This window comes from Astatotilapia calliptera, chromosome 23, assembly GCF_964374335.1.
Source record: "Astatotilapia calliptera chromosome 23, fAstCal68.1, whole genome shotgun sequence".
Classification (NCBI taxonomy): Eukaryota; Metazoa; Chordata; class Actinopteri; order Cichliformes; family Cichlidae; genus Astatotilapia; species Astatotilapia calliptera.
The window spans coordinates 25502909-25515798 of record NC_137443.1 but is presented as its reverse complement, the minus strand read 5'-3'; the positions used below and the strand labels follow the sequence as shown (position 1 = coordinate 25515798).

The window sequence follows — 12890 nt, the reverse complement described above, 5'->3', positions numbered from 1 at the left end:
TTAAAAAGATGGGTTTTTAGCTGTTTTTTAAAAGCGACCACTGAGTCCACAGATCTCAGGCTCAAAGGGAGAGAGTTCCACAATCTGGGGGCCACAGTCCCAAAAGCTTTGTCGCCTTTTGTTTTCAGCCTCGTGTGCTGGACAGCAAGCAAGCCCTGGTCACATGACCTCAGGGACCTGCTGGGAATGTATGGATGCAAAAGTTCACTTATATATGTTGGTGCTTGTCCATGCAGAGCCCTGAAAGTCAAGGTCAAAACCTTAAACTGGATTCTGAATTTAACGGGGAGCCAGTGCAGCTGAATCAGCAGGGGTGTGACATGGGAAGACTTGGAGGACGTGGTCAGAAGCTTTGCAGCGGCGTTCTGAACAACTTGCAGACGATCCAAAGAGGCTTTACATAAACAAGTAAACAAAGAATTACAGTAGTCCAGACGAGATGAAACAAATGCATGAATGACAATTTCTAATTCGGAGCGCGATACAATGGGACTCAGCTTAGGAATGTTTCTCAAGTGATAAAAACAGGAGTGAACCAAAGATTTTACATGGGCATCCAAAGTCAGAGCTACAATCATTGTACATACAAAGCGATTATCAGAACAGTGTTGGATCCTTGTAGGTAATTTATGGTTTTCATAGTAGATTAGTTGATTTTCCTAAGGTTTAAAGAATCTTTGCATAACCTTGACATGTCATGACAAATGCTATGCTTATGCTATATTGTGAATGTGCGCGTGTGTGTGTCAGGATTGATCCTAAACACACAACTATCCTTCCAAGAAATGTCCTGTTGACTGTAGTTTTACCCTGAAGGTTAATTCACAGTTTGATCAAGCAGGCTTCATGAGATGAAACTGTCTTTTTTTCTGGGTAATCTGAAGTTAAATTTTTTGTCTAATGTGGAGAATTGCTTGATACCCAGCGTAACAGCTAGCTGGCTAACAGCTAGCTTATCTGCAATGCCACTTTCTGGCCAACAGATGGCACTCTTACAAATGTCAAATTTGATTTCACTGTAATTATATCAGACGAGTGTTTGTGTCCAGTCACAGCCATCAGTGACAGCTTAACGCTCACACCAGATGTGAGGAGTAATACGTGAGCATTTCGTTTACGTAGGATAATAAACTTTTTTTATTTGAATATTTTTTATTTTTTGCTTATTTTTAAAGGAAATGTCCATGTGATTACCGTGATCATTTATAGTATTTTTCTTTATTGTTTTACATGAGGTATTGATTAAACTGAATACCAACATTTTAATTATAAGTATATGAACATACAGGACATATTTAAGAACCGAATAAATATTATCATAAATATTTTCTAAGATAACAGCAAAGTTTCCGTCCAGCTAAATCAAATTGAAATGAGAAACTTTTAATTGACCAAAGGTTATCTCAAAGTTGTGTTCATGCAGCCAACAACTTAAAATTTAATAATGACAACTCGAGTTGAAGAACAGCTCCCTCACAGGTTTACTTTCCACTCATGGAACATACAGCCATGTTCACAACTACTGTCAGCCTTCCTCTATTGTAAGTTTTGTGTTATACTTCACAGATTTGTTGACGTTACACCCTCATAACAAAAGTTATTTGTTCCAGCGCTTTTTCTTCTTTCTCTGTTGATCTGCTAATACTAGTATCCCCAGTGTGGCTGTGCCTCTATGTTTAGTTTCTCCTCCTTGGGAACAGATCAGTGGTGTTTCTGGTCGTCTCCCTCAGTGCACTGTTGGATGCGAAACAGTGAGGCAACTGGATCAGCTGGGGAGGGGGGTGTTCAGACATGCTGTGCAGCAGGATTAGGACAGTGTGAAAAAGAGAGGAAGCCTTTGTTGTGGGAGGGTGGCACTTGCATAAGAAAGATAACGGGGGTATTTCTTCAACACGTGCTGCTGTAGATCTGAGAGTACCTGAGAGGCGTCTTAATCCCAAATGTCTTTAGGTTTTATGCTGCCAGTTTCTCCAGTAATTTGAGTTTTTCGATGTAAAACTGAACTTGCTTTAGATTATTTTACAGGATTAAATTAGTGACAGGCTTTAGTTCAGTGTAAATCGCTTTAAAAGTTTAAAGATGTTAAAAACAAGTTTTTCATATTCCTCACCTCACTTGAACTTGTTATTTCTCATCAACTGCAGCTGAAAACAATTTTCAGACTAATTGATCACTCACCGTGGGACCAGTCTAACAACTGACATTAATCTGGTGTTTGACAAGATTTTTAATCTTTAATTTGAAAAAAAAAAGAGGTTTAGTCATCTTGAGATAAACATATACACATTTCTTTGCAGCCGCCTGTGTGTGTACGGCAACAGAGAACAGTGTTGAAAACAATATGCTGAAAAGCCTGTACATGTTGTTAGGTCTGCCGTGGTTCTTTTACACTGGGATTTTCCATCCATCTCTGGGGTTTATAGAGACTGGTCCAAAAAATTAGAATATATCCAGTGAGCAGCAGTGCGCTGGGAGAAAACATCTTGTTAATGTTAATGGAGAATGACCGGACTGTTTTGACCTGCTAGGAAGGAACTGCTAATGCAAATAAACACTTGTTACAACGAGGTATGCAGACAAGCATCACTGAAGGCGCAACATGTTGAACCTGAATTAAAGATGGTAATTTGGACCATTCTTAATCCTTCTCATTATTATTATTATTATTATTATTGGTTTTTTTTTTCATTTTATTTATGAACAACATCTATTTGTCTGTCTATCTATGACTAAAATGACTCTCAGCAGTGTGTTAGGAAAAAACTCCTCCTTCTTTACTGATCCCTTATCAGCAGATTCTCCCCATTTTGCCCAATCAGAGGAAATGACAGGAGCGACACGTGCTTTTTATAAGTGGATCAGCCCATTCAGTCTCAGCCTTATGTAACCCGCTCAGTGTGTGTCTGAGGAGGTGTGAGAACGCCTCGGCCTCTTGGCGCCGTCGGTCGTGCCTCATCCTCGCAGAGTCGTGCTGGTGTTTGTGGGCGAGAGCCGATGTGCAATCTGAAAATAATATTCATCTGACCGAGTCACGTAATGTTGTCATGTGGAATGTGAGTCACCTCCACCAGTGAAGTTTAAGTGAGCTTTATGTCCTGTCTCAGTATCATTCAGAGCACAGCAGACATTAGATGGGCATTTTTGAATTTTGATTTTAACCTGCTGAGATAACGATACAATGCCACTTTAAAGGTGGCACTCTGGATGTAAAAACAGTTCAAAGTGAAGATCAGAAGGAAAATGCCAATTTGTATCTAGTAGTTCAAAGTATATTTAGTTGTCTAAAACCTTGATTATCAAGTAGTTTTTTGTTTTGTTTTTTAAATCTATCCATTCTCCTCTGCTTATTCTTTTCAGGGGGGCTGGAGCCTATCCTAGCTACCATACCAGGTTGCCAGTCTGTCGTAGGGCTAACACATAGAAACAACAACCGTTCACACTCAGATTCACACCTATGGGCAATTCAGAATGACCCATTAACCTAACACCATTACCTGCATGTCTTTAAGTCTGAGAGAGTAATAGCTTTCTTCTTCCCTTTTTCCTCCTTTTTTTACCAAAAGACAATTTTTTGTTTTTGTATTTCACAACCTGATCTCAAACACTTGATCTATTCATTTTCTTTCAAAGGTCTTTTTATTAGACAAAGGTTCTAATACAATGTATACAATAACACAAAATGCTTCAGAATATTCCAAAATTTCAATCTTGTTCCCACCCTAAACCTTAAAACAACAAATAATTGGCAGCCTGATGCCCAACTAAACCAAAAAACAAACCAAAAAACAAACAGAAATAAACAAAAAACAAAAGCAAAAAACAACAAACAGACTCATAAAAGAAAAGAAAAAACAAGAGGGGGGGGGTTCCATGGACTACTCAGAAACAGTAGTTTTGGGCCTTTCAAAGAAGTCCAGAAAGGGGGTCCACAGTTTATAAAATGTATTTTTAGACCCACGAACTGTATATCTAATTTTTTCTAAATCCATACAAGACATTATATCTTTTAGCCATTGTGTGTGTGAGGGAGGAGGGGGGGGAAGAGAGTCTTTCCACTTCAGCAGTATAGCTCGCCTGGCCAGCAGTAATGAAAAGTTTAATGTTCGCAGGACTTCAGACATGGTATGGTAAAGAGATTTCCAAAAGGTGTACAGAGAAGGGCAGGACCAGTACATATGAAACAATGTACCAGGAGCACCCCCACACCTTATACAGGCTGGGTCCACCCCTGGGTATATGTATACTATTATATATGCATATACTATTATATATTGTACATATATTTATTAGTTTCAGATGTAGCCATTCTTGTATTTTGCTTGTTTACATTATTGTATTTTGCACAACTCTGTTGCTTGTGAAGCTCGCACACAAGAATTTCACTCACATGTGCTGTACCAATGTACCTGCACATGTGATGTGACAATAAAAGTGATTTGATTTGATTTGTGTGCCAGTCTATCCCTGGACCAATGCCCCCGATGAACTATCTTAAATTGGATAAGTGTATGTCGAGCACACATTGATATATTGTGAACCTGACACTTGATCTATTCAACTGGGTTAAAGTGACTTTATGACAACGGGTGAAACAAAAATTAAAAGTGGTGGTAATCGGCTCTAATGTTAGCTTGCTAGGCTAACTAGCGCATTCATTCTTGGTGTAAGCTATCTAACATATCTTTTTAAAAAAAGATGTTTATCCTAGCTTGCTAGCTTCTATTCTCTCATTGAAATGCTGGCATGAATGCTGGCTCAAGTAAAAGCTTAAAGAGGTTGAGTAACTGGTAAATAGAGTTTGCCAGTTAGCTTATGGTGAACTATTATCATGGTGAAATTAATCTAGGCCTGTCTTCTTTAGGTTTGATCTTTTGGAGTAGAAGATGGAGTTAGACTACATCCTGAGAACATTTCAATCTTCAATTGAATGCTCAAAAAGTAAGATTGGTTCCCATGAGCAGTATTTACAGTTATGAGAGTTACAGTAAAATGTTGTTATAAGTCCTGTCCATGTTGTCTATTTTGGGATAGCCCAGATTAAAACTTAATTTAGATTTTTCTCGTTTTTTGTTTTTTTTAAAATGTTTAGTATTCCAGCTTTTTTCTCAGGAATGACTGGCATCCCTTGGAAAGTAGAGTTTTGCCACCCTGCTGCTCTTGGCACTGTTTGGTCCTAATAATCTGACCTGCCTGTCACCCATGTGTATGTCTGTGATCCCCATGATTCTGCTGCCACTGGCCACATCCTCCTCTGCGCACGGTCACATTTCCACAGCAAACCCCAGCCGGTATTGATTAACATGTGCAGAGGGATGGCAGCTGCAGTGCTAGGTTATCAGTGGGACGATTGACAGTGGCGCCCTCTCTTTTCCGTCTCTTCTGTCTCTCCCGGAAGCTGACATGTAAACCGGTGACACACTCGGTCCTCCGCTGTGAGCGGCGGGAAGCTGGCAGCTCGTTCTGAGCTCATCATGAACAGGCCTGTTCTTGGCAGCTCACCCATCAGCCTGTTACCTTGGATGGCTGATGAATAACACCGAGAGACAGAGAGAGGTCTGTCTGCTTCATAGGCTCATTTTCTCAATAAACCACCGGCATTCAGACGAAGAGGGAAGAGAAGTTTTCTAGAGAGCGTGAGATGGGACAATTTTCCTCAGGTCAGTGATGTTGTTAAACTTGGGATGTATTGAATATGAACAGTGCTTTAATTTCTGTTGTCATGTGATGATGTGCTTATTACAAAAGGCTGAGAGTGTAAAATGTTGGGTGTTTTGGTCCACCACTGAGTAACTAACTAAACTAAATAAACTGAAAACTAAATAAAAAGGAAAATTAATACAGGAGAAATATAAATAGAAAATACTAGAAACAGATTCATGCCTATAATATATACATTTTTAATATCAGTTTTGGTGTATTTCATGATATATAAAATTCTATGGAGTCCTTTATTTCTTTATGTCTGAGTTTATCTGTTTTGGTCTTCCATATTTTAAATATTAAAAAACTAACAAAATTTATGAATGAATATATAAATAGACTAAAAAAGAAACAGGAAACAGGGTAAGCAATATGAAGGAGAAAAGACACACACACACACGTACACACACACACACACACACGTACATACATATATATATGTATGTACATGTGTATGTACGTGTGTGTGTGTGTGTGTGTGTGTGTACGTGTGTGTGTGTGTGTTTTCTTGTTTTGAATCATAGGAATGGTTACCAATGCAAAGAGATCTTAAAACGAGTTGGAGTGCAGTGAGTAATACATTATGAAGCTCTTATGTAACACAGCATGGTGGGAAGGCAACGGCTGTGTTTTTTTTTCTTCCCCCCCTTTTATACTCTTTCTCCTTTCTTTTTGTTTTCACTCTCCCATTTTAGTGTTTTCCTTTCAGACCTTAAACAAATCACCACATCCAAGACCTTTAAAATCTCTTATCCAAGTCAATTGTTGATTAATAACTAGAGGTGATAAATCTTTTCAAGTCTGAAATGTGACAAAAACAATCACATTTTGATGTTGCATTCATAATAAATTGCTACCACAAAAATCCATGTTTTTCAAACAATATTTATAGTTTTCTATACTTTTTGTAATTTCCCTCTATAAATTTAAATGTTCACCTCCAGGTTCAGTGTTTTCTTTACTATTATTATTATTATTATTATTATTATTATTTGTAGTGCCCGGGTTAATATGGGTTAGAAAAACTTTACTGCACCATCTTGTGGTAGCAATTGATACTGCATGAAGGTACAGCTTATATCTAGTTCAACATGAGTTGATATCTCACCCACACAACACATGGACGTCTTTAAAGTAATTTCTTCAACTTCTGTAAACTATTTTGTGGACTTTTAGAGGGTTTTAAACTGTCTTTAAACATTATATTTTATTAGTTATTCAGTGTTATGCAATTCCACTTGTTCAGTCTGTTTCTGCACATGGTTCCTCACTCTTCTCGGAGCCCTCTTCACCAACAAACACAAACACCCACTGAAACAAAAAGTTGAGGACATGACTTCACTTGATATTATAAATATTTTCAGAGTTGAAGGCATTGAGGTAGAGAGTGGTGGGTCGAAAATCTTGGGTCCCAACTGTTGAATAGAACATGTGAAATACCAATGTTGTTTCTCCATTTTTACAGCCGTAAGCTACATTCTGACTGTAATAGACAATTGTTTTTTGATCCAGAAGGAACCATGGGTTGATGAGGATCCTGGTGTTAAAATGTAGGTAAAAATGAGACATTTCATAAGCTATAACTTATTTTGAGCAGATACTGACCGCACATGGTGATATGACACTTCAAAATTTACCTTTTTGAAGGTTTCTTCACTGAATAATCTGGAAATGGATCAAACATCCAGAGCATTAACACCTGTGTCCATCCCTTTACGTCACAGCTGGCACACTTTTATTGAAACTATGATGTCGATGGTTAATGGTGGCTATAGAAACCATCTTTTCTCTTTAACATTAACATCTTTTCTCTTTAACATTAACATCTTTTGTCTTGGACATTAGTGTGTTCATTTCCTGCTAACAGGAAGTTGGATCGTGGTATTTTAAGCCCAGCCGGTGCAGCAGATCTATGAACAGTTGTTGTGATATTTCTCACCATTGCTGAAGCTTTGGCGTCAGTCACGACCGTGACACAGGCGGTCACGTTGTGTGTTGTCATTTTTGTGTTGGTGGAAGCTGTTGGGTGACACAGCAACAACTCAGATTTTTTATTTTGTCATTTTTCGCAGTTTGTGTGTAAAGTTCCTCAAGTGCGAAAATTGCTGTCGCACTTTAACGCAGCCGTATGTTCACAGTGGAAAGTCTTCGTGCTGTAAGCGACATCTCACTAGAGTTATCCCAGAGAATCAATGATTTTTAGCTTCTTTAGCTTGTCTGGAGCCACATTAGAGCACCTGAGTGTGAATTACAATGAAAATTTTCAAGTCCAGTAGGTACAGTAGTCTCATGGGTACATAACACTGCTGTTATTCAAAATCTTCCAGGATATTCTCTGTAAATATTTCCCTTTATTGTGACCCTAATCACCAAAATATTCCAATTTTCTCTCCCTCATATCCAGATATTTAAGGTTAAAATATTTAAAAGAATAAAGGATCTCATGTCATCATGAACCCGTGGAGTTAAAGATCAATCTGAGTAGTGGAGGAAAATTGGAAAATCTTAAATGCGAAGGAAAACATGACAAAAAAGTTCCTTTTCTTTGATTTTTACTGTGTCATAAAGCGGTAAGAAAGCATTCGATTTGTATGTAGTGGAGTCATTTAAGGTTTGCACGTCGAGGCCATTTTCTTCTGCTGATGCCACTTTGCACCAAATTAGTGGAAAATTTGTAACATTCATTTGAAACTTTCTATTTTTAGACATAAGTTTGAGAAACAAATCACAGAAGCTAGATGTTTGACCTCGGCTGTTTGAGCTTGTAGACATTTACACCCTCTAAACGTCCTCTCCTACTAAAGCACGTTGTTAAAAACACATGAAATCTTTGTTTTAGACGTTTTAGTCTTGTTGCACAGACCACTTTGAGCTGCTTTTAGTTGTAATTTCCAACTGAAATGAAACCAGGGAAGTGAGATTAGTCTTTACAACTTCACACAGGAAAAATACTTGTGGACAAAGATGACTTCCAAAACATCCCCATCTGGATTCTCCAAGATTTCAAGGACTTATTTAGTCCCTAGAAGAACTTGAATACTCTGCATTTTTCTCCCACGGCGAGCCAGAACACTCTCGGATATCGAGTGAAAATCTCTTTAAGAAACTTTAAAGTTGAAAATATCAGACCCTCTCCCCCTGGGCACTAAACTGTCTGCTCTGAAAAGCCCTGACTCTGATCACGAGGGAAGCAACGATAAGCTCAGTTAAATCTCATGTTCTCCAGCTGCTAATTATGGATCATAGTCAAACCATATTAGTAAATGGATTAAAAAAACAAAACAAAACATAGTTTGAGCCACATGCTGACCTCTAGCAGCAAATCACGGGAAGTGCATAGAGGGTGATGATGAAAACATGATGTTAACTTAGTGTTTATACACCAATCTGCGGTTAATCATTAGCTATTAATCATCTCTGACTGCCTTCCACAGCGTGTCTTTTCCTCCTGTCTCTCTGCCCTCCAACCAGTCGTAGCAGATGGCCTCCCTACCCTGAGCCTGGTTGTACAGGAGGTTTCTTCCTTTTTAAACGGAGTTTTTCTTTCCCACTCTTGCCAAGTGCTTGCCCCATAAGAGGGTTGTCTTATAGTTTCGGTTTTCTCTGTATTATTGAGGCGACTGTTGCTATGATTTGGTGCTATTTAAGTAGAACTTAACTGAATTGAACTGAATTAATGTGACACTATAGAATCAGGCGAGGTCATGGTGATGAAGTGATGGTTACAGACCAGACTCTAGGGCCTTGATGGCAGTTGTAGGGCGACTCCATTGGTTGCTAGCATAATTTTGTAGCTGTAGTTTGACTAGAAGTGGTGGACTTAACTGTAAATACTGCCCAGCTACTTTCTGAGCTGTAGTGAAACTGTGAAAAACAAACTGGAAATTGAGACGGTTCACCTTCAGAATAAAAGTTGCGCCTTTTGAAACTCGCAGTGCGGGGGCACAACTTTTATTTTGGAGGTGAACCATCTCCATTTTCAGTTTTCATTGCACTATAATGAGTTTTGCCACCACTTGGCTAGTAGTTAGTGAGTATTTGCAGACAAACATGAAAACTACAGGCAACCAAAATAATTTGTTAGCATGACGTCACGTGTGAAGCCTCAGTAAAAAATAAAACATCTAATTTTTAATGATAACATTAATATATTAAACTTTAGGCCCTTAAGTCTTTCTAGTCTGGATCAAGTGATGAAGTGAGTTTCTGTTTAAAATAAACAAATAAATACTTAGTTCATCCAGCTGAAAACCGCAGCTAATAATGTGAGATTTAAAAGAAAAAGCCTCATTATCAGGACTTATCTGTATCTCACTGTCACTGAAAGCATAGTGATCTCTCACTCCAGCAGTCCAGCTCTTTAAAACACTGGATTAATGCAGTAAGGCCACTATAGCTGCACGCTGTAAACATATGGCTAAGCAGGTCATCTAAGAGGCTAAGAGGTCATCTGGGTTTCTGGTTTCTTATTGGGTGAAGCCCAGCCTTCTGACAGGCTTGGAGACCTCGCCCGAGGGGATTAACAAAGCCGAGTGTGTCAATGAGTGCAAACAAACACACGTACGTGAACGCGCTGCTGACATCCAGGTATGAACCAGTAACAATGAAGCGGGCACAGATAGTCAGAGGTGGGAAAACAACAGAAGTATTTTTAAATCAGCACAACATGAGCAGATTTTATGAGTCAGAGTTATGAAACCTACACAACCCTCTGTGTACTGAGGTAGTGAGAGAAAACCGACAGGAAAATGAGGCGAGGAAGACAGAAAATCACATAAAATCAATGTCAAGTGTGTTAGATTCTTTGAAATCCTTCAATGTCAGACAAAGTACTGGATGTTTTTTTTCCCCCCACTTACAACCAAATGGTTCTAATGAATCAATCGGCTAAAAGCTAAAAAGCTTTATTTCTTCTTAAGGTTCATCCCTGCAGACTTTTCTGTCTCAGAGTTCATTAAGATGCATGAGTACAGCATGAATCCCGTCTCCTCCTCTTTAATCTTCTGACAACAGACTCCCTTTAAAAAGAAAAGAAAAGAAAAATCTGTAAACAGCTGAACTTAGGTCAGTGAATCCAGGTTAGGCTAGTTTAACTTTAGTCAGTGTCACAATAGCGTGCAGCCTGCTAACTGGATCTGAGGTTGAGGTTTTGGCGTCATAAATAACATCTCCTGCTTAAATGTTCCAATCAAGAGCATTTTTATTTCCATCTGCAGACGTTTATATTTGTGAAGGCTCTGTCGCAGGACATCCCCTCACAGAACAGAGCAGGCATCAATAACAACAGGTCCGACCAGGCGCGCGACGTTTCTCCCGTTGGTGCGGTAGCATCTAATCTCGGCGTGCCGCTTTTACTGTCTGTGGGTCTTGTTATGTTTGAAGTTTTCTGAATTTTACTTTGAGTTTCCTTGTTACTCTTTAAGATCCTCAGCTGGTGATCTTGTTACGTGGTATTCTGGATGGTAAATTGGTTATTAATATTTGATTCTTTGGTTTGGCCTAGCCTCCCTGGTGTCTTCTCGTATCTTGCGGTTATGTCGAGGCCTCTGTGTTAGGAGTCTCTCTGTCTTATTTTTTTGAGTCCTTGCTTTGAGCTTTACTTCCTGTGTCTTTGATTTCTTCAGCTGTGTCTGGTTCCCCAGGTGTTTCCACTTCCCCCTGATTGCCTTGCGTGTCTCGCTGTATATGCATTTCCTCGGTCTCTTGTTGCTCCTTGTTACATCATAGCCATTTTTCCTGTGCTGCCTGGATTTTGTTTCTTGATATATTGGACTCTGTTTTTCCTCTGATTTGTATTCATGTGTGAACTTTTAGTGGTTGCTTTTGAACTCTGCCTTTGCGTCCTGCATTTAGGATCCTCACCAGCCCCCCCCCCCCCCCCCTTTTTTTAAACTGAAAAAGAAGGTGAAATTATAATGTGAGAAAAATATATAAAAATGTTGAACATGCTATATAGACTGAAAGCAACACTGCCCTGTGTGTGAGAGGAAAAGGACTGTAGAGTAATGCATTATTAAAAGTGTGAGCTTTTTCAGTAGGACTGAAAGAGTTGCTATGTTAATAAAGTTTACCCGATTTGTAGTCAGGAAAGAAATCCGGAATAATTGCCATCTGAGTTGACAGACGATCAATATCACAGTTCCATCATTAAGACTAGAGAGAGTCTGATGGTCTATAATTCAGTATGTAATTAAATTAATGTTTAAAAGACAGTTTTAGTTTTGATTCTTTATTCTCAGCTGCAATGTCCTTCAAACATAGGCTGACATAGAGCCACCTGATGCTTGCTGTAGCTGCATGTAATGAGATCTCTCAATGCGCATTGGTAATAAAGCTTTGACTCTTCATCTGACTCTTCTTCTCCAGCTGGGATATTAAAGGATTGGTGAGGTCAAGGAAGTTACCTAAACAGGCAATAGATAATCTTGATAACTGCAACATATAAAGAGGATGCCACACCTGAGTTTGAAGTTGCTAACCTTCATTCTAAACAAACTTAAACAAAATAGACAAAGCACCAGAAATGTGAAAGAGACTAGGCTAGCAGCTCAATTGGCTACAGTACACAGAACGTCCCTTCTTAAGTTAACAGCATGAAGGAAATTAAGCTAGCAGTTAGAAAGATGAGCAAAGGAGTAGCAGCAGGGAAAAAGGATGGTGCAACAGAGAGACCAGGAAAGACGAAAACTTTAAACCCTCCTAGTATCCAAACACAGGAGTCTGAGGGACCTTTCAGGAATGGCGCCATTATTTTCCAGAGAGCTGATTGGTCAGTAGGTGGTGATTTTATACCTGCTGATCTCTAATCTCAAGCATGATCTGCTCAGGAGCAGGTTAGATTACCATGGCTTTGTACAGCAGTGAGAAGTGATGCACCTTTGTAGTACAGAAAGCCCAGAGTTAACCTTGTACTTACCTGGATAAGCCAAAGTCCTGCTTTGTAGTACAGGCCTATTTTCTACAGCAAACAGTTTGGAGGCGCGTTACCAACAAACAACCAGTTTTTGCGTTTCAGTCTCAGTACCAAGTGCTGGGAAGAAACTTGTAGTTATTAATATAATTCTCTCAAACAAAGCTCAGATATTTGCAGATCATGGCTACCTTTTAGTTATTTTCATTTAAGGAGCTCTCAGTGCAGTGAAACTGTCCCAGCAATCGTTCTTGATCGTCTGGTTTAAAATCCTCTGTGG

General features: G+C 39.0%; 1 protein-coding gene across 2 annotated transcripts in view; it reads left to right on the top strand.

The window, feature by feature from the left end:
- The window catches only part of tmem198ab (transmembrane protein 198ab), a 40564-nt gene that overhangs the window by 10278 nt on the left and 17396 nt on the right, over nt 1–12890 (top strand). Inside the window, exon 2 of one of the 2 annotated variants that reach the window (XM_080297705.1) lies at nt 5396–5657. The exons of the other annotated variant lie outside the window; for it this stretch is intronic. The gene's annotated coding sequence lies outside the window, so the exon portion shown is untranslated. The remainder of the gene's footprint in view (nt 1–5395; nt 5658–12890) is intronic. 2 annotated transcript variants of the gene reach the window in all.